The 21599-nt window shown below is 32.4% G+C and overlaps 1 pseudogene across 1 annotated transcript; it reads left to right on the forward strand.

Annotated features, from left to right (window-relative positions):
• The first annotated feature begins 15656 nt into the window (after nucleotides 1–15656).
• Nucleotides 15657–17273, forward strand: LOC105149328 (uncharacterized; annotated as a pseudogene). Its single transcript, XR_015548256.1, has 2 exons — nucleotides 15657–16409; nucleotides 16761–17273. The product of XR_015548256.1 is annotated as an uncharacterized LOC105149328 (transcript).
• Nucleotides 17274–21599: the final 4326 nt, after the last annotated feature.

Genomic DNA, 21599 nt, shown 5'->3' on the forward strand with positions numbered 1-21599 from the left:
ATTCCAGGAATATATTGTACATATATGCAGCACACTATCGCATGATAAGACACTCGACGCGTTTTCTTACTACCGAGTAGACATCTCAAGGAAACGAGAAATTGGTCGGCAACGACGCGAAACTCCGCACGCCGAGAGAAGAAAGACAAAAAAACTTGAGTTCTCTCCCTCAAACCGACAACGACAATTCACCAAGTTAACAAAGCGAGCACTAGGTCAAAGCACTGGTTAATTAAACGTTCTTCTAACATTGCATTCAATCTCTGACTATCTCAAGAAACGTAAGCTCTCTGAGTTTCTCTCAGAAAGTTGCAATCATATCTTCTTAATTCAGAGAATTAATTTTCAAATGCTGAATTTAAAAATTTGAAATTTTTTAAAATCTTTAGAAGGTAAATGTTTCTTCTCCTATTTTAAACGATACGCCATGTATATATCTTCAAGAAACTAAATTATTCTGAACAGAATTTACTTGATAGATGAAACTCGAGTTTCGTAAGTTCCATATAGATTCGTTTCTGCCCCGTATTTTCATCGCTCATGCTCTTCACGGTCCTTGCGGAGGACCATTGTATGAGAGCCTCTCGGAATAACGCTAATAACGCAAAACGGAGACTGCCATGTCATGATGTTTTTTGTGAATGGAAAGGATACGCCATTGTTCGACAAGTGGAGGACGTATTCTATCTACGACTCCTTGTTCGTTTCTCGATGTCGATCGCGGTCTACTTCTCGACAATTCGGTCGTTTCTTGAAAATAGAGATAATTTTATTTCTTAACGTCATTCTTTTATGATATATAATATTAATATGTATATATTAATCGTTAAAGTCGCATAAAATATTCCATACATTTTAATTTATTATGTGCTTTTTTTACATTACTACTTCCTTTTCTTCGTGCGACTTTCATAATTTTTAAGGTATCATTTATCACCGAATTACGATCAAACAAAATTACGCGAGACGGTAAAGAAATAGCTTTGGCAAGTGTCGCTTCGTTAATGGGCGTAAAGACGCGCGGACGCCGTCACCCACAAGGGTGCACAGGAAATCAGTGTCCGGCCGCAATTAATGTCTTAATTGCCATCGAGAAGATCAAAGGAGTAATTAACACGACATGTGCAACCCTAATGATAGTAAAAATATATACTGCGAATAGGTTTTATCTAAAAGTAACTCAATATACGCTGTTTTTCAATTCTGACTCCTCTCGCGAGTATTAAATTATGCAATCGACCTTGTTACGTTTGCAATATTTAAAGTTATTTTAACATACGTTTCTCTCATCTCAGTATTTCTACAAAATTAATTTCATTAACTTTTCCAGCTGTTATTTGTCGTACATATTTTTCATGTTTTTATGATCACAGAGAATTTCAAGAGAGTTTGTTTCGTGAATATTTACGCATTGTTATAGGAATTTACAAATTTCTCTGATTGTCTTAACACGTAAACGTCGCTGAATAGTAAGTATCTTTGCTTAAAATTTACTATAAAGAATATAGAAAAAAATTCTATAGTTTTGTAATGAAAAAAGATCTATAGTTTTGAATCGGTAAATTCTCATCCGTAATAGTTTTCTATGTGAAGTAAATGTAAAGTGTATAGTTTCCAATAGGGATTCTACTTGCCGATTAACACCTAGATATCAAAATGCAAATATAATGTAAATATAAGAAATAAAAAATCAAATACTTTTTTCCTCATATTTACATCATATATTCATTATGTTTGCGATACGCCGAACATTTATACGCATGTATTTATATTATATATCTTTGAAAACATATGGAGTTTCGGTGGGATTCAAACCAAAGTGGGATGATAACTTTTTTTAAGTTTTAACAGTTTTAAAAACTATTGAAAAACTATCAGAAATTGACTTTTCGCACATAGCAAGAACAGAGCAGTCTTTCGTTTTGAATGAAAAAAACGCATCGAATGAGCCTAATTTCATTAAAATCCGAAGTGAGATAACGATTTTAAATAAATACCGATTAAAATGCGTATACATAGCGCTGCATTAAATCGATGTGATAGATTTTCTAACCTTAGTAGACGTCAACTTTAACGCTTAATATCTCGGTTCGCGGGACTAGGCACATTTTACTACCAGATTCTTTTGTTTCATGCAAAAACGCGTCAAATGAGCATAATTTCATTAAAATTGAATTGTAAAGGGCGTCTTCTAAATAATTACCTACATAATTTTATTTCCAAGAAATTAAAAAATTATTAAAAACTATAAGCATTACAATGGGATATTTCTTATTATTACCGATAGACCAGTCGATACATTCGATGCATACAATTTCACATAGAATATTGACGGCCTCTAATAAATTCACCATAAAAATTTATAAGAAAAAAATCAATTGAAATACATTGCCGATGCAATGTTAAGTTATTTCCCATAAAGAACATTTCGACTTTTATAGTTTGAAAACCATAGACACCTAGGTTGGTACTGTACATGAAATCACCATTAAAATTGATAAGATTATTAATAGGTAAAAAAAAACACTATAAAAAATTATACTCATAGAATCTTATTGATAACTGTAGAGTTTCTATAGTCGTTCTCGTGCGCTACTATAAAAACTGTTGAAAACTATAAATACCTACATATAAATTTTATATGTTCCTATAGATTTTTATAAAAAATTTTAAGTAGGGGTGATTTCGCAACAGACAGGAATTCGATTTTAAAATACTTACTTATCGGGACTCGTAAATTCACTGTTGTCTAACGTGAAATGAAACGAGGATGTTAAAAAAGATTTTTGGATTTTCTACGGAACCTTAGTTAACCACAAGAAGTTATTGTTTAGGACCTACATGAAACAGTAAAAATAGTTTTACTTTCCAAAAATGAGGAGAAAGTAGATTTTTTTCGCAAAGCGAATGGATCACTCGAGCAATGCAAATAAAATTTAAAAAATTAGAATCAGTCTTGGCAATTGTCACAAAATAGCTACTAAATCCTCTATATGTAGTACTTCATGGGCCCATTTGATGAAATGACTGTACTGGATCAATCATAAACAAATCATCATACTGCATTGTGGCAAAAAATAAACAAAAATGAGATGTAAACAGACACGTGCCTTTCATACACTTGAAAGATCGTCTGTTCCTTCGTATTCTCAGTATTTTTATTGTAATCATATATCGAGTAAAGAGGATGGATCATTCGCTTTGCTCTCACTCGCTTTGCCCAAAAAACCTATCTGGCGCGAATTTGGAAAGGTTAGAATAAGTTGAAGCACCAAGTGAAAAATTTTAACCTTGAATACACGTTTGAAGACACAGAATTCTTATAAAAAATCATTCACACTGATTAAGAAACAATTACAGATAATAATTAAGCTACGTACTTAAGGAAAAATCGCAAGAAAACTCAATTTTCTATATGTCTCTATTAAACACAAACGAACGCAATCATATGTCGTTTTGTACTTTCATAACGTCGGTCATTCCTTCAACTGCTAGAAACTCATAACGCAATCTCAGATAAATAAGCAAAAATAAAAGGTATTTGCTTTACCCAGGGCGTCCATTTTGCCCGAGCTTTTTCTATATGTATATTTTATTGTAGATTTTTTAAATGTTATTATACTATTAACAGGCTTTTTCACAAAGCTTTTTCAATGCCAAATTAAATTCTCATGCGAATTTATTATGATATGATATAAATGATCGATTGTAGGAACGGCATAACATTTCTTGAATCGTACAGGAATCAATTTCGGATTTTCTTGGTTTTCCCTATCATTGGATAATAGTTTCTAAAGTTTCTTTTTTGGATAATATGAGGATCAAACACTCAGTTGTGTTGCATTAATTTTAGTTATCATGAAAAACTTTTGCAATACATCTGTGATTCGTGATAAGTGTAAGTTCTGCCACGTTCTTAGCGTGGTATACAAAAATTCGATTTACAAAAGGAGACAAATGTAACATCAAATAAATCTATTTCCATCGCATTTTTAGGATGTAAAACTATTGTTATTATTTTATGTAGATCCAAACAATAACTTTTTATGATTAATAAAGATTTTGTAGGGGATCTAAAAATCCGATTTTTTTAATATCCTTTTATATAGTACACATATTCATTTTTCGATGTATTGAAAGTGCGCAATACATGTTGATTCCTCAGAGCTCGCAGATGAGGCTTAGAAAAGAGCATTGCTTTGATTAAAATGAAATAAAATTGTATAGCTCATAGTTCATAGACACTGAATGTGTATCGAGAATATAGTTACCGGAACTAACACCTTCAAGTTTCCTTCCGGAATTAAACCAAATATCATATTTCATGATCGCTCCAGAACATCAACTATAAAAATGATGCGTTGCTTAAATTATTTGAACTCCGATACCTGACTCAAAATATCTCCGGTCTAAAAATATATTTCTTGTTACTTCTTGTATCTTGTACGTTTCTTTGTATTTCGCACGCAACAATTTCCAAATATTTTAAAGAGATTCCAAGAGATTTGAAAGAACTTTTAAAAAATCATCTCCCATATGTATAACAAGATAAAAATCTCGTACATATAAAAATCCATTTGCTTTAGTTTTTGAAACTCACCCATTTGTTTATCATGCGCGATGTTAATACGATCGAAAAATTCCAGTATAATATGAAGGAGAAATTTTGCTTTTCTACAGCGCGGCACAGCGCGGCGTACGGAACACGGTGAATTAACGTGCGCTGTATTATTCCAAAGTTGGGACTCGTTACCGGGACGAGAACAGTGAGGCTTGTTATTTTACGCAAACGGCACAGTGGCTTAACAATAGCAGGAACGTTACGCCAACGTTTCCGCGTAACAAACATTACTCCGCGCGAGCGGCGTGCGGCGAAACGGGGCTGTGGTTGGCAGTACAGAGACGTAATCTTGAGATCCCATATGGTCTCGTGTTGAGGATGTAATTGCCGTTCTGAGGACAATCACGAGATTATCACGACAACCCGTGTCCGTAGGCTCCAGGATCGCTCTAGCGCGCCATTGCCTTGCGGTAGAAACAAAGGTATCAAGCAACATAGGCTTTATTAAGCCTGACCGGGATCCGCCGACAAAGCGCTGATAGTTTCGGCTAAATGAAATACGGGTCGGCTATAAATACCGACCTATCGATAGATAGGGCCCTGACATCGCTCGTGGCGCTACGACTTCGAACAAAGGATAACTGTATTCGCTTTAGTTGACTTGGGAAGCAATCAAAGCTGCATCGCATTGCCATGCCGCGGTTTATTCGTGCAGCAGGACTTGCGAACGAAACTGGATAATTTGAATATCTTTCACAATTAGTAAACTTCATTAGTGTCGTTCGCTCCAGACGTTTTTATTATGAATCTCTATGCGATGTTTTGAATGATAAACTTTTAGGAACGACTATATTAATCTTCAATTACAATATATATATATATATATATATATATATATATATATATATATATATATATACTCTTTTTGAATCTGGGAGTCAATCATGTAATTTCACGTAAAACTTTTTTTTTAGCGATTATATATCATAACTTAGACTTCTTCTGCGCAGACTTCTTTTTTTAAATAGAAAATGCCATTTAGTCATAGTCCGTTCATATTTCTCTCAACATAATAATCTTCCTTACGAGATAAGAATTTATTGGAGAACAACATATATGCCCTCGGACAAGCTACATATATGCCCGTTTTCCTCTTTGTATAATATAATAGTTTAATCTTGGTTCTCTTTATTTTTTTAGTTTTTAGAATTAAAACAGAATAAAGAATAAATCGAATCGAAATTAAAATTAATCTATATTGATAGAAACGGACATTATTCTAATTTCAAAATATTTTTTAACTCCTTAGATTTTCGTTTTTCCATCACCACGATTCATAGCGAAAAAATTTACGTGAATAACTTTCACTTTTTTAGGAGAATTGCACGATCTTGCAAAATCGCAAACTTTTTACTTTTCATGTTTCTGCCCTAGAGAAAAAGTTACGTGTAATCATTCCCCAAAAAATTTTAAACAATTAATACATCTCTACGATTAACTATAAAGTTGTAAATTGTATAGGTAAAAAAGATTTCCTCTATCAATCGATAGTGAAGGTTCAGTTGCATTCTATATTTCAAATAGGTTTTAAACTTAGATAACTTTAAAAATTAATGTAATTAAGAGTTCAAATGATGTAAATTTTACTCTTATTAATATCCATTTTATTTATTAATATCATTTATACACACATTATCAAATCGTTTAAATAAATTTCTTCGAAGCGGAACAAAACGTGGACGAAATTGAGAGCAAGAATCGTTCTTGAATCTAATGTAATGTTGAACAAAGTTAAATGACTTGGTACAGTCTCCTTATTCGCAAATGCGATTTGTCGTTCCTCATAATAAAGCGGCATCGACAGAGAGATGACAAAAGTGACTAGCGCTACTGAAGAGTGTTCACAACGATTTCAAAGGGCCGCAGCGTTTCTTCCATTACAAAGCATATCTTTGGACATAGTCATGAAATAACGGTCGTGCAATTTCACTTTGATATAATTTCAAAGTGCATTATGGACTTTTAAGGTTTAAAGAAGCGACACAGTATGCAGTTATTTATTGTCCAGTACATTGGCACAAGCGAATAAGAGACGCTTTTCGCAAATCTAAACTAGTTTTATATCCGCTTTAAGTTTAAATCGCGTGTAATGTGAAACTAAAATTATTTCAATTAAAATACGTATAGACATCTTAAATTATTTATATTGTCTGTTTTTTATTCGATTTTGCAATCTGCATGTTTGCAGAAACTTCAATGTATAATTTCGATCGCAATTTAATTTTTAATCTATAGTTCTCTACTATCTGCATTGTAACCATATTTAGCCACTTTAGTGTTGAAACATGTTCGTTGTATTCGACATATCAGACTTTCGGTTAAACTATAAATACCAAACTATAAGTAACCAAAGTAAAACTTTTAATAGTTCTGTAGCTATGAAGATCCTAATAACGCGATGTTGTTTAAACGATTGTATTGCATTGCGTGCTTATTTGGAAAATAAACATATGTAATTCAATTGGGTAGCAGATATCTCAATGATTTTACAGAGTAAGGCGAAGAAAATAATGAAAATATCGCAAAATGTACAATACATACATAAATTATTCTCTCAACGTTGCCGTCTTTATGCATACGCGACGTTAGTCAAAGCGAATTTCCGACGTACCGGACCCTCGCGATTCACTTTGCCAATACCCGCCTCAGTCGCCATGACGACAGTCAGCAAACTACTAACGCTTTCTCGTTGAAAGCCCCGAGAGCAAACGCGTTAGAAAGCTGTCCGGTGTAGTCGCCACGTCTAATAGCGTTCTCGTGATAATCGTCGTAAAGCGCAGAGAGGCGACGACGAGTGCTTCCGGACTCAAAGTTTCCCGGACAAGACTCCACGCGTGACTGTTGCATCCTTAAAGCAGCTCGCATATAATTTCACTCTTGTAATACATGAACCAGGGAATGACGTTCGGGAGAGCTTCCCTTTTTCGGCATCCAGGTCGACGGCTTTCGAAACGCGAAAGTCAAACAGCGACCGTCGGTCCTCGGTTCTAAGAAAAGCTCGTGGCTTTCGATCGACGTGACTCTCAAAGCATCAAGTTTCTCGCTCGAATGAGAAAAAAAGAAAGAAAAAAACGTCTCCACCATCGTTTCCTCGGCGACATTTTCGAGAAAACGGCGGCGAATAACTCGGGATCCATTTAACTTGAATAGCATTCGTCGACTCTTGCTCGCGCGCGCGCAGCTCGCAAAAGTCACAGAAACAGTCGAATAAGAAGAAATATTATATTAGGTGTACAAATAAGTTTCCGCCGTTTTTTATCAAAAATTAAGCATTTATTGTGAAAGAACGATACATAATGTTTTATTGATGTAAGTCAAAATATAAGTGCAAGTTCTTTTTGCGTTTGGCACGAATCTTCATTCAATAATGCTTCCAATTCCGCATCTTACACTTTCGGCCTTCCGCTACGTTCTTTGTCTTCGACGTCAAATTCACCGTTTTGAAACCATTCACGACAACTTCTCTCACTTAAGGCAGTCTCACCATATGCTTCTACAAGCAATCGATGAGCCTCAGCTGCAAATTTCTTCAAATTAAAGAAGTAAATCAAAAGTTCCCGCAAATGACGCTTATTCGGCTTAAAACTCGGCATTTTCGCACAAAAAAAATATATGATGCTGATACAAAATCGCTAGTATTTCAAGATTATGTTGTTGACAGATATCCAACCTTACGATATAATGTTTTACATCAGACAATTTTAACCATAGCTTGCTAATGGCGCTGTCTTTTGTCAAACGGCGGAAACTTATTTGTACACTTAATATTATATACAATATATCGCGTTTCATCTACTATGATCACGTTCTCTGTTTATTCCTGTTGTAGATGATACTGATATTTTCGTAACATGATGTGCGTTACATTATCAGAGTTTGCGTGTACTAGCACGTAAATGTGAATATTTCTATCATATTCCTATCTTTTTTTCTTTAACATAGTAGAAGTTTACGTGATGCAGCTCATGGTATACACAAAAACACAGTAAGACGTAAGCAGTAAGCGAATAGGCCAATCATAGAGACCGTAAAGTTAGTAGCAAATTCAATATTAACAATTTTCTTACTGCTTATGTTTTACTGCATTTATATGTGTCATGTAATTTAATTCACATCGGTTCTGAGCTCCAGTTCACGTTTTTAGAATCATTTTATCATGTTTTTTAAAGTTAAACAATACCATTAAATTCGTAATTTTTAATTACAATATATTCAATTTGAGTTATTCTTAATCATTTGTACATGTCGTCACTGCTCCAATATAAAGTAGGATAAGATATTATGAACTTAAGGAAACATTTCGATAGGTATGTTTAAGATGTTCATATTAGCTATAGTGCCCAATCCTATTCTCTTATTGCCGTTAATTTGATTAAAATAAAGGAAATTAACAATTTAATTAAAAAAAATGTATTAAATTTGACTCTTAGTTTAGTATGTACTAAAATAATAATATGAACGATATTTACTTTGAAAGTAATCACAGAAATGGATTGATTTACATTTCGATATACATAGAAATTATATAAAAATAACAAAATGTTATTTAACTCAATATAAACCGCAGCCAACCAATATGAATCGCAGCCCTGCATGGAAAGAACAATTTTGCTGTATTTAAAAATTTAGCTAGATACAAATCTGAAAATAATTTTATTAGAATTATTTTTCTGATCAGATTTTGATTATTTCCTTATTTGAAAATAATTTTGTTTTATCAACTCTTAAAATAATTATGTAGAATGTTTACATTAATAATAATACTGCAAAAAGGTTTTAAAACTTTGTAATAATTAGTTTATGGCGATGCTGGAGTAATCAAATTGTCGGGACTTTGCAAATCGATATAAATCTCCGAATTTACTGAACAAAACAAAAAATCCTTTAATCCCACAGGATTAAAGTAGACGCAAAATTTTTTGTTGCAATAAACTTTATATTAAAATCGAAAAAAAGTTAACAAAAACTTACATTTTTTTCAAGTCATAGAGTTGTAAAGGATACGGGCAGTAGGAGTCAAGCAAATAATATATTTATGAAGTTTGAAACTTCTTTATTCACTAAAACGCGCTTACATGTTTCGACTCACTTTTGAGCCCTCCACAGAGACAACACAAACTAACATAAATAAATTGTAAATAAAAATTATCCTGTCATAGTGAACTCAACTACCTCGAGAATTTAACCCAAAACGAATAAAAGAAAAAGAAAAAAAAAATAAACGAAAATAAGAAAATGATGGAAATATCGGAATAGAGAATATGAAAAACTAATTTATCAAAAAACTTTAAGATTATAATCAATTATTCCGAAAATAAGGACACTCATCTTGATCATAAATCATAAACTATATTGCAAACATTACTATAAATTATTCGAAAACCGATTCTTGATATTTTGGCCAGTCAGTATCAGACACAGTGAGTCACTTTTAGTTTTAGTTAGTATTATTCAAGGTTACAAATGAAAAAATTTATTAGGTGTTGGAATTAATTCGTAGCGTTTTACAAGTGATGGGAAGTACTTTCATTAATGTATTTTTTAATGCTCATGTGAAATAAATAACATTCTTTCATTAAAAAACGCTACGAATTAATTCCAACACCTAATAACATTAAAACCCTAATCAATTCCATGAAAATGAAAGTTGGAAAGTAATAAAAAATCGTGCCAGAAAGACTCATTACTGTGTACGAACGACACTGACTGACTAGATATGATAACAACTCTAGCCTTTATAGCTTGTCTATGGTCGGGAAAGTAGAGGCCTTGGGAAGCCTCTCCATATCCGTCTGCAAGTTGAGTCTGTGCGTCTGTCTCCTGATGAATATCATCTTCGAAATCAATCTCTTCCTGTAGTGAGGCTTCTCGTTCAATATTGTAACGTTGTTCCAATCATGACTCTCTTGTGACCGATGCTCCGTTATGACATTACGAGTAGAGGTGTTCCATCGGATGCGGTTTTTATGCTCCGTGATTCTTGACCTCAGCTGTCTATATGTCTGTCCCACATCACAATTCTTACATTTATTCTCTATTTACAATTTATTTATGTTAGTTTGTGTTGTCTCTAAGGAGGTTGTCTCAAAGTGAGCCGAAACATGTAAGCGCGTTTCAGTGAATAAAGAAGTTTCACACTTCGTAGATATATTATTTGCGCGACGTCTTCTGCGCTTAACTTCTACTGCCCGTATCGTTTCCAGTTCTTTGATTTATAAGGAGTCTTAGTTAGATTGATTTGTTATACGAATTCATAGAGATCATCTGACGTAGATGTTTCCTTAAATACAAAAGTTTTATAGCTCATATGGAACAATCGTGCAAACAACAGTGTAACACAAGCGTATTATGTGCATAAATAATACTGAGTTTATGGAACTAAAATTAAAAGTTTCAAAAGAAAGATTTATATCAATTTATAAATGACATGTATACGAATGCTAAATTTTTAGAAGCTTTAGTAAAATCCTTCTTTTTTATGATAATTAAAGAAACAATTACGAAGATAAAATAAAAATATATTATAAGATAACTGTATATTCAATGGATGTGTACTCAAAATACCTACTCGTTTTTTTGTAAATAATTACACTGTGAATTCAACAGATAGCACTAATAAGTTGTGCAGGCATCTAACTCGATTGCATCAATTTATTGTTCAGTTTGTTTATTCTGTTAATAAAGCAAAACGCGAAATGTCGTGGTAATGTAATATATCATAAGCAAATAATTGCTTTTTATAACTACTATGAATGATTTTTAATTTTCATAGTTTATTTTATAATCTTGTATTTGTACTTTACTGTATTTAGTTTATAATTTCGTCACAAAATATTGTTTATAACCGAAGAGAAAATACTCTTTATAAAATAGAAATAAATGTAAAAAATGAATGTGGTTATAATTTCAAAAATATATGAAAAAAAAGAGCATAAAGAACCACAGCACAAGATATAGTTAGTGATATTTAATTATTCTTGCATTACGAATTACAAAAAAACATTAAACGTTTGCCACAATCTGGCCATCTTCAGTAAAATTAATAATATTCTTAAGACGCGGAGTTACATCAAGTTGGAATCAAATTCAACCCTCGTGTGTTATAATTGTAAAGATCGTGTTTGCATCAAACCGACGCTGCTTCATATAATAATGTTAGTAGGTCAGAAGTCATGTAGTAAAAAGTGTAGAACGAGAATTTCCAGATTCTAATTTACAATAATTTATTTAATTATTAATATCTTTTAAAACGGAGTATAAAATAAAGGAAACATTACCTGTTTTACAGCAAAATAATCGATGAATTAAAAGTATATTCATTTCACAGATAGAAATTTGTCGTGACACTATGTGTTGTTATTGGTCGTATCACATATTTTTCGGCTATTTATATCCATGAGTCAAATAGTTTAGAAAGTTCTAGAATTGTTTATTAAGTGCGAGGGAGATCTTTCTTTAGAAGAGGAAGATAAACATCAGGCAAACCTTCAGTATCACTTTGTTTATTGATCCCACTTATTTGGTTTTTAATGTGTATCATTTCTGAAATTCTTCGTTTCATCAATGATTGTTCTGTATCTAAAATTTTAATGTTATCCCAATCAAAATCATGCATTTCATTCACACAGTGACGTGAAACAACTGATATCTCAGAAGTAGATTTCTTAATATCAGTCTTGTGTTCTTTAATACGAGTTTTTAATTTTCTCTTAGTTTGGCCCACATATAACGATTCGCAATTCAAACAATTAATCTTATAAACCACCCCACAATGGTCATCCTTAAGCAAGGGATCCTTTCCTGTTTTAATAATTGTATTTAATTTATTCATCGGTTTATAGGCTACTATAAACCCATGAATATATGCGAGTTTTTTTAATTTCTCAGAAACCTTACTTAAGTATGGTATCGTAAAAAATTTTTTCTTATTGGAATCATAATCATTATTATTTACTTCACGATTTTTTTCCGGATTAATTCTATTTTTCAAAGTTTTTATTCTATTGTTAATCGTCGAAAATAAGAGTCTATTAATAACTGTGATACCGAATCAGCTGAAAACAGAGTTGTGAAAGAGGGTGTAAGAGAGGTTAAACGATTCATCTCAGAGAATCCTGAGATATTAATCACGAAAGCGGACAAAGGAAACACCACAGTAATCATGAATCGTGAAAATTATCGGAAAAAAATGTTTGAAATTCTTAAAGATCAGACGACATATAATGTAATAGATAAAGATCCTACAAACAAGATAAATTTAGAAATTAGGAATTTATTAAAAAATTGGAAAAATAAGGAGTACATTGACCCAAGTATATACAAAAAATTCTGTCAAGCTGCCCAATGATTACTCCCTTTTTATGTGCTAATGGATGATTCGAAAAATAATTTAAATATCTCCCCGAATTTGTGGGTTTTTTATACATATCAAAGATGATGTTTCCTTCTTGAATCATTATTTTAACATCTAAAAAATTGATACCGTTTTCATCGCCAAAATCAACGTAAATTTCAGTCTGTCGTTGTATGAATTAAACAAATCTAGAACCTCCTCAACCTTTTCCTCATGTACAGCTAATACAATGTCATCGACATATCGCAAATAAAACAGAGAGATAATATTATTAGTAATGAAAATTTCTTTTTCTAAGTCTTGTAAGACTATATTCGCTAGTATAGGCAATAGAGGAGAGCCCATCGGCATGCCAAAAATTTGCTTAAATATTTTTTTGTCAAATCTAAAAAACGTGGAGTTAATTATGATCATCACAGCTTTAACAAACTCATGCAAAGGAATCGAAGTCTTATTTTCAATCAAGTTCCATCTACATTCAATGCTTTTTAATACTAAGTTCGTAGGTATGTTAGTGTACATGGAGACCACGTCGAATGATATGATATTAAAATTTTTTCCGATAACCTTTCCATTGCTTGTCAACCAAATCATAACTATCCTTAACATAACTAAAATTATTATTATTGCTCTTGTCAATGATTTCTTTTAAGAAGATCGCAAGTGAATAAAAGGCGCTATTAATGCAACTAACAATTAATCTCAGTGGATGACCTTTTTTATGAATTTTTGGCAGACCGTAAGATCTCGGAAGTTCGCAATCAGAAACATATAATTTTTTGAATATGCTTGGGTCAATGTACTTCTTATTTTTCCAATTTTTTAATAAATTCCTAATTTCTAAATTTATCTGTTTGTAGGATCTTTATCTATTACATTATATGTCGTCTGATCTTTAAGAATTTCATACATTTTTTTCCGATAATTTTCACGATTCATGATTACTGTGGTGTTTCCTTTATTCGCTTTCGTGATTAATATCTCAGGATTCTCTGAGATGAATCGTTTAACCTCTCTTACACCCTCTTTCACAACTCTGTTTTCAGCTGATTCGGTATCACAGTTATTAATAGACTCTTATTTTCGACGATTAACAATAGAATAAAAACTTTGAAAAATAGAATTAATCCGGAAAAAAATCGTGAAGTAAATAATAATGATTATGATTCTAACAAGAAAAAATTTTTTACGATACCATACTTAAGTAAGGTTTCTGAGAAATTAAAAAAACTCGCATATATTCATGGGTTTAATATAGCCTATAAACCGATGAATAAATTAAATACAATTATTAAAACAGGAAAGGATCCCTTGCTTAAGGATGACCATTGTGGGGTGGTTTATAAGATTAATTGTTTGAATTGCGAATCGTCATATGTGGGCCAAATTAAGAGAAAATTAAAAACTCGTATTAAAGAACACAAGACTGATATTAAGAAATCTACTTCTGAGATATCAGTTGTTTCACGTCACCGTGTGAATGAATGCATGATTTTGATTGGGATAACATTAAAATTTTAGATACAGAACAATCATTGATGAAACGAAGAATTTCAGAAATGATACACATTAAAAACCAAATAAGTGGGATCAATAAACAAAGTGATACTGAAGGTTTGCCTGATGTTTATCTTCCTCTTCTAAAGAAAGATCTCCCTCGCATTTAATAAACAATTCTAGAACTTTCTAAACTATTTGACTCATGGATATAAATAGCCGAAAAATATGTGATACGACCAATAACAACACATAGTGTCACGACAAATTTCTATCTGTGAAATGAATATACTTTTAATTCATCGATTATTTTGCTGTAAAACAGGTAATGTTTCCTTTATTTTATACTCCGTTTTAAAAGATATTAATAATTAAATAAATTATTGTAAATTAGAATCTGGAAATTCTCGTTCTACACTTTTTACTACATGACTTCTGACGTACTAACATTATTATATGAAGCAGCGTCTTTGATGCAAACACGATCTTTACAATTATAACACACGAGGGTTGAATTTGATTCCAACTTGATGTAACTCTGCGTCTTAAGAATATTATTAATTTTACTGAAGATGGCCAGATTGTAGCCGAAACGTTTAATGTTTTTATTGTAATTCGTAATGCAAGAATAATTAAATATCACTAACTATATCTGCTGTGGTTCTTTATGCTCTTTCTTTTCATATATTTTTGAAAATAGAAATAATATGATCAACTAAGGAACCGAAGATACACACATCGACTGTAACGTTTCTTTAATATTTTTGTTACTTAGGATGGATTCTAAATAATCTATTAAAAACGTATACAAAGAAGAGAAACGCTTAAAAACCACCGCATAAGTTAGTGTTAGTTATAATTTATTGTTACTTTGTGATATTTAATTATCATTACATTAATTAAAACATTAGACGTTTCGGCCACAATTTAGTCATCCTCAGTAAATTCACAATATTCTGAAGGGGGGAAACCACAGTAAAAGTTTAAAAAAATCGAAAAAATTTTTTTTCGCTTATAAGGTGCTTTAGGGTCTTAAGAATAACATACCAAAAGATGGAATATCCAAATTTTCCATTCTGAAGCATTGCATAATGTGCAGTATGTAAGTTATGTAGGCGATGAAGACTCGAAAACCTTCAAAGGTGTCACTAAACCGTACGAAAACGTGACGATAACTAAAAAGGAATGCGTAGATCACGTACAAAAACGCATGGGCACCCACCTCCGTAATTTGAAGAAACGCACAAAAGGCTTGGAAGGAAAAGGGAAATTGACAGGCAAACTGATCGACGAACTGTCAATATATTTCAGGTTAGCTATTCGTAGAAATTGCGAATCAGTCGAAAAAATGAAGACACCTATATGGGCCACATTACTTCACAAAATATCTACGGATAACCATCCCCAATACGACAATTGTCCGACTGGAGAAAATTCATGGTGCTCGTGGCAAAGGCCGAAATCTTCTAACACTTTGGCTACCTATACGCACAAATCACCAATGTCTGATATAGTTTATGAAGCAATTAAGCCAGTTTACGAACAACTCACTACGGATGATCTTCTCACTCGCTGCATCGGGGGTTTCACTCAAAACAGCAATGAGAGCTTCAACTCGACAATGTGGGCGATGGCTCCGAAAACTATGAATTCCGGCAAAATAATCATCGACATTGCTACGAACATCGCTTCGTGTGTTTTTAATGACGGATTAATATCAATTTTACATATAATCCAGGTCATGGGCATGAAAATTGGTCCAAAAAGTCACGAACTATGCATGGACTTGGATGAGAAACGCATACAGAAAGCGGAACGATCTTTGAGTGAGGGAGCAAAACAGGCCCGCATCGATCTGAAAACAATTCGAAAGGCCAAACAAGAGCAGGAGATAGATGAAGAAGGCCAATTGTATGGCGCAGGCATCGCAGATTAGAGGTATATAAAAATATTATATGATTTTACAGTACTTAAAACTTTAAACGCGTTTTTCTCGAAACCACTTTTTTTAAACTGGGCGGACACATAACTCGAATAAATCTTACCGATCGGTTTCAAATGTTGACAGTATATTCAGAATACCTTTCTCTATGGAAGTGCGTAGGGTTTTTTTTTATATTACATGGTTTTTTTTTATCAACAATTTTGTGGCGTTTTTTTTTTGTTAAATTTGCAAGTTTTCCTTAAAACGTGCACCATTTTGCGAAAAATTAATATATCGAAAAAATCCTACGTACTTCCATAGCTATTGATATATAGAACCTAAAAAACTGTCATTTTTTGTTCCAGGTCAAAAATTAAGGACTCTAGATGTCCGCCCATGGTCCCTCCTTCAAAAATAGGCGCCATCGGACAAGTGCGGCACAGCCGCCATTTTGTACCAAAAATGTATGAAAAAATTCTTATTTGTACTTCATTCATAATATTATAATGCTTATTTTATAAATTTTTGATTGATCATTTCATTGAGCCAAAAAAAATTCCTGAAAATATACTTACTTTTTCGTGCTCTAGTGTGGTTTCCCCCCTTAAAACACAAAGTTATATATAGCTGACATTAAATTTGACCGTCGTGTAATATAACTATGTATAAACGTGTTCTTTCATCATGTGAAGGTGCATCGTACAATAATGTTGCACCGCCAATTGTCATATTATGAATTATGTAGAACAAGAATTTCCAGATTCTAATTTAAAAAATTAACCTCTCATTAATATCTTCTAGTCGAAATGTATGAGAATAAAATCGTTACATGTTTTACAGCAAAAAATGATGAATCTCAAGTACATCCTTTGCACAGATGGAAATTTGTCATGACAATGTGTGTTGTTATTTGTCATATCATATATTTTACCACTATTTATATATATGAGTCAAAAGTTAAGAAAGTTCTAGAATTATTTATTAAGTGTGAGAGAGATCTTTCTTAAACAGAGGCAGATAAACATCAAGCAAACCTTCAGTGTCACTTTGCTTATTGGTACCACTTATTTGGCCTTTTATGTATATCATTTCAGAAATTCTTCTTTTCATTAATGATTGTTCTGTGTTTAAAATTCTTATGTTATCCCAATCCAATTCATGCATCTCATTCAACTGGTGACGTGAAACCACTGACGTCTCGGAAGTGGATTTTCTTATGTCAGCCTTATATTCTTTTATAGTTTAGAGTTTTTAGTTTCCTTTTTGTTTGGCCAACATAAGAAGATTCACAATTTAAACAATTAATTTTGTAGACTACTCCACGATGATTTAAATATCTCCCAGAATTAATAGGTTTTTTATAAATATCGAAGATAATTCTTCCTTCTTGTCTCATTAATTTTACGTCTAAAAAATTTATGCCGTTTTCATCGCCAAAGTCAACATTAAATCTAAGCCTTTCATGATATGAGTTAAACAATTCCAGAACTCCTTCAATCTTGTCTTTATGCACCTTTAACAATGTCATTCACATAACAAAAAAAATAAAAAGAAATAAAAAGACGAGATAATATTATTAGCAGTAATAATTTCTTGTTCTAAATCTTGTAGAACTATGTTCGCTAAAAATAGAGGACAAAGGAGAACCCATTGGCATGCCAAAAATCTGTCTAAATATATTTTTTAATAGAATAAAAACCTTGGAAAGTAGAACTAATTTAAATCAAAATCGTGAGGAAAATAATAATGAATGTGATTCTAATGCTAATGATGAATATGATTCTAATTCAAAGAAAAAGTTTTTCACGATATCATACTTAAGCAAAGTATCTGAAAAATTCAAAAAACACATATTCATGGCTTTAATATAATTTATAAACCTGAATAAAATAAATACATTTATAAAAACTGGAAAAGATCCTTTGCTTAAGGATGACCATCGTGAAGTAGTCTACAAAATTAATTGTTTAAATTGTGAATCTTCTTATGTTGGCCAAACAAAAAGGAAACTAAAAACTCTAAACTATAAAAGAACATAAGGCTGACATAAGAAAATCCACTTCCGAGATGTCAGTGGTTTCACGTCACCAGTTGAATGAGATGCATGAATTGGATTGGGATAACATAAGAATTTTAGACACAGAACAATCATTAATGAAAAGAAGAATTTCTGAAATGATATACATAAAAGGCCAAATAAGTGGTATCAATAAGCAAAGTGACACTGAAGGTTTGCCTGATGTTTATCTGTCTCTTCTTAAGAAAGATCTCTCTCACACTTAATAAATAATTCTAGAACTTTCTTAACTTTTGACTCATATATATAAATAGTGATAAAATATATGATATGACAAATAACAACACACATTGTCACGACAAATTTCCATCTGTGCAAAGGATGTACTTGAGATTCATCAATTTTTGCTGTAAAACAGGTAACGATTTTATTCTCATACATTTTTAGAAGATATTAATGAGAGGTTAATTTTTTAAATTAGAATCTGGAAATTCTTGTTCTACATAATTCATAATATGATAATTGGCGGTGCAACATTATTGTACGATGCACCTTCACATGATGAAAGAACACGTTTATATATAGTTATATTACACGACGGTTGAATTTAATGGCAGCTATATGTAACTCTGTGTTTTAACAATATTGTGAATTTACTGAGGATGGCCAAATTGTGGCCAAATTGTCGAAACGTCTAATGTTTTAATTAATGTAATGATAATTAAGTATCACAAACTATAACTTCTGCAGTAGTTTTTATGCTCTTCTTTTTATACGTTTTGAATTATAACCATGTTCGTTTTTATGATGTATTTTAATTTATTAAACATCATGGAAATAAGTGGATAAGTAGATAAATAAATAAGTAGATTAGTCTGTTGTTTGGAAAATAGCGTTTCATGCATTTTGACGTGTCACTAAATGTCAATATGTTAATGAACTTATAATTAAAAAAAAATAACATTACATTTTTATTTTCCACTTTTCTAACTTTTTTTTACGAAAAAGGGGGAAACATATACTTATTGTAAATCATATTAGATAGGTATGCGCGAAATACTTTTTTTAAATCATTACTGCCTATTACTTACCTATTTAAATATATAAAAATGTCTTATATTTTTTTATTAACATTCAGAAATGTTAATAAAACTCTTTTGAATATGACTATTAATTTTCAATTTTGGACTTGACAAAAACATTAGAAAAAATCGCAAAGCTTAGTAGGGGCATCCGATTACCTTGTATTGGAATTCTTGAGTGTTTCTAGACATTACAGGAATGGTACAAATATTATTTCGTTGTCTGTATGTACACCCTTTAAATACGACACGCGGAAATGTCGTCAGACACAACAGACGCGCCTGCTGATACCTAGTCACTGCGAGGAAACCGACTCATTTCCGGTATATTTCCAGCGTCAAAGGCAGTTCGCGCGGTGGTTTTCTCCGTCTCATGTCGCGAAAAGAGAAAATCGACTCTTAGCATTATGACAAGGTAATATGATGCGACGTACCAAAGGGCGTTCTTGAAGACGATAGATCTCATCGATCTGCTCTAGCAGTCGATCGAGAGCGCCATTACCAGAATCAGGCTCGGGAAAGGGACGAGAAGAGACTCGATGAAAAGAGCAGAAATTGCGATTTTCAGGTTGGCTATTTCCAACCTACCTTCGTCTTTTTCTCTGCATCCTCTTTCTTTATTCCCTCACACTACTCTCCTCCGGAAATCTCAGAGAGATTCAACACTCCGGCTGTATTTTATGTTTGGCAAACGCGGGAGGAAGAAGAGAGTATAAAAAGAATTGACACAATCGCTGATGATCGCGCAAACATGCTTATTGAATTCTTAGTTCCTTACTCGAGCATAATTTGATTACCGAACGTCGTCGGCATTTCACATTATTTCCAATCGTAAGCTTGTAGCGATTTCCGTGATTTGAATCAGAATGAATTGCCTGTTGTATTGTAAAATATTATAGTACCCGCATGCCACCGGATTCTCCATGTCGATCTACTTTTCATCTCGTTTATAATTCATTGCATCTCTCCTGTATCTTGTCGGGCGTAAGCAACCTGATAACGGATCTCTTCCCTTCTACTACCATTGTTTTATCGAGTATGCATCTCGCCTCGCATTTAGTTGAAAGTATGCGAAAGAAAGAACACTCCGTTTGTACAAAAGAGAGAAATGGCGAGAGAAATGGCGCAGATCTCTTGAAAAATAAAAGCAATATTGTTCCTCGGAGAGAATGCTTCTTGCGAAACAATTTTATTGTTTTATTTAACCTCTCGCATTCGCACGCGCGCGCGCGCACTTTCAGGTGCTTTCATTAAACGCGTGCTTTGGATATTTCATTCAGCAATTTTCACGAAATTCTTTTACAAGCGAAATTGATTGTTATTCACCTAAAAATTGCGACTTGTGTAGCAATCGGCCTTCGCTTTCCTTTTTCTTATTTCGCTTAATTGTAATTTGTATTATCATTTTTCACTGTTAGATATCAAAGAAGCAATGGCAATTTTTGAATTAAATAACATTTTTTTATTTTTAATTTCCATGTTTATGTCAAAATACAAATCAATCCATTTTTGTTAGTTGCAAAGTAAACTTTGTAACATTAACGTACTTTAATAAATAATACATTAAATATGAGTCAATTTTCATATATTTTCTTAAGTTTAATTATTTAATTCCATTTTTAACGATATATTAAATAGAAACAGTGGCGACTTATAGAAATGATTAAAAATAATTCAAATTGAGTATAATTTGACATTATGAATTTAATGATATTGATGTGTGATTAGTACTAATCTTGTTTTTTACTTTATTTTTGCTCTTCAATTAAAACATTTCTTTGCACTAACAGCGCAATCGATGGGACGCGAAGAAATTGACCGGATATAACGAAAAATGTATAGCCAACACACTAGCGATGAACTATCGTCGATCATCATCAGAAAAAAAGAGGGCCATCATGTTTTTACAAGAATGAAGGAGTCACAGAAACATAAAAGCGGTTTTTCATTGTAGCGGTTTGTGATGCTTCAAGTCGACACTCGTCAACGTTGTGATGTCGTCGTTTCGACATGATATCGATTCGAGGATTACTGCTGAATCTGATCTGTTTGGACAGAGAGATAACTGCAGCGTGGTACGTAAAATGATGATTACATCATTCTTA

Source organism: Acromyrmex echinatior, chromosome 19 (assembly GCF_024713525.1).
Source record: "Acromyrmex echinatior isolate Ae372 chromosome 19, ASM2471352v2, whole genome shotgun sequence".
In the NCBI taxonomy this organism is placed as follows: domain Eukaryota; kingdom Metazoa; phylum Arthropoda; class Insecta; order Hymenoptera; family Formicidae; genus Acromyrmex; species Acromyrmex echinatior.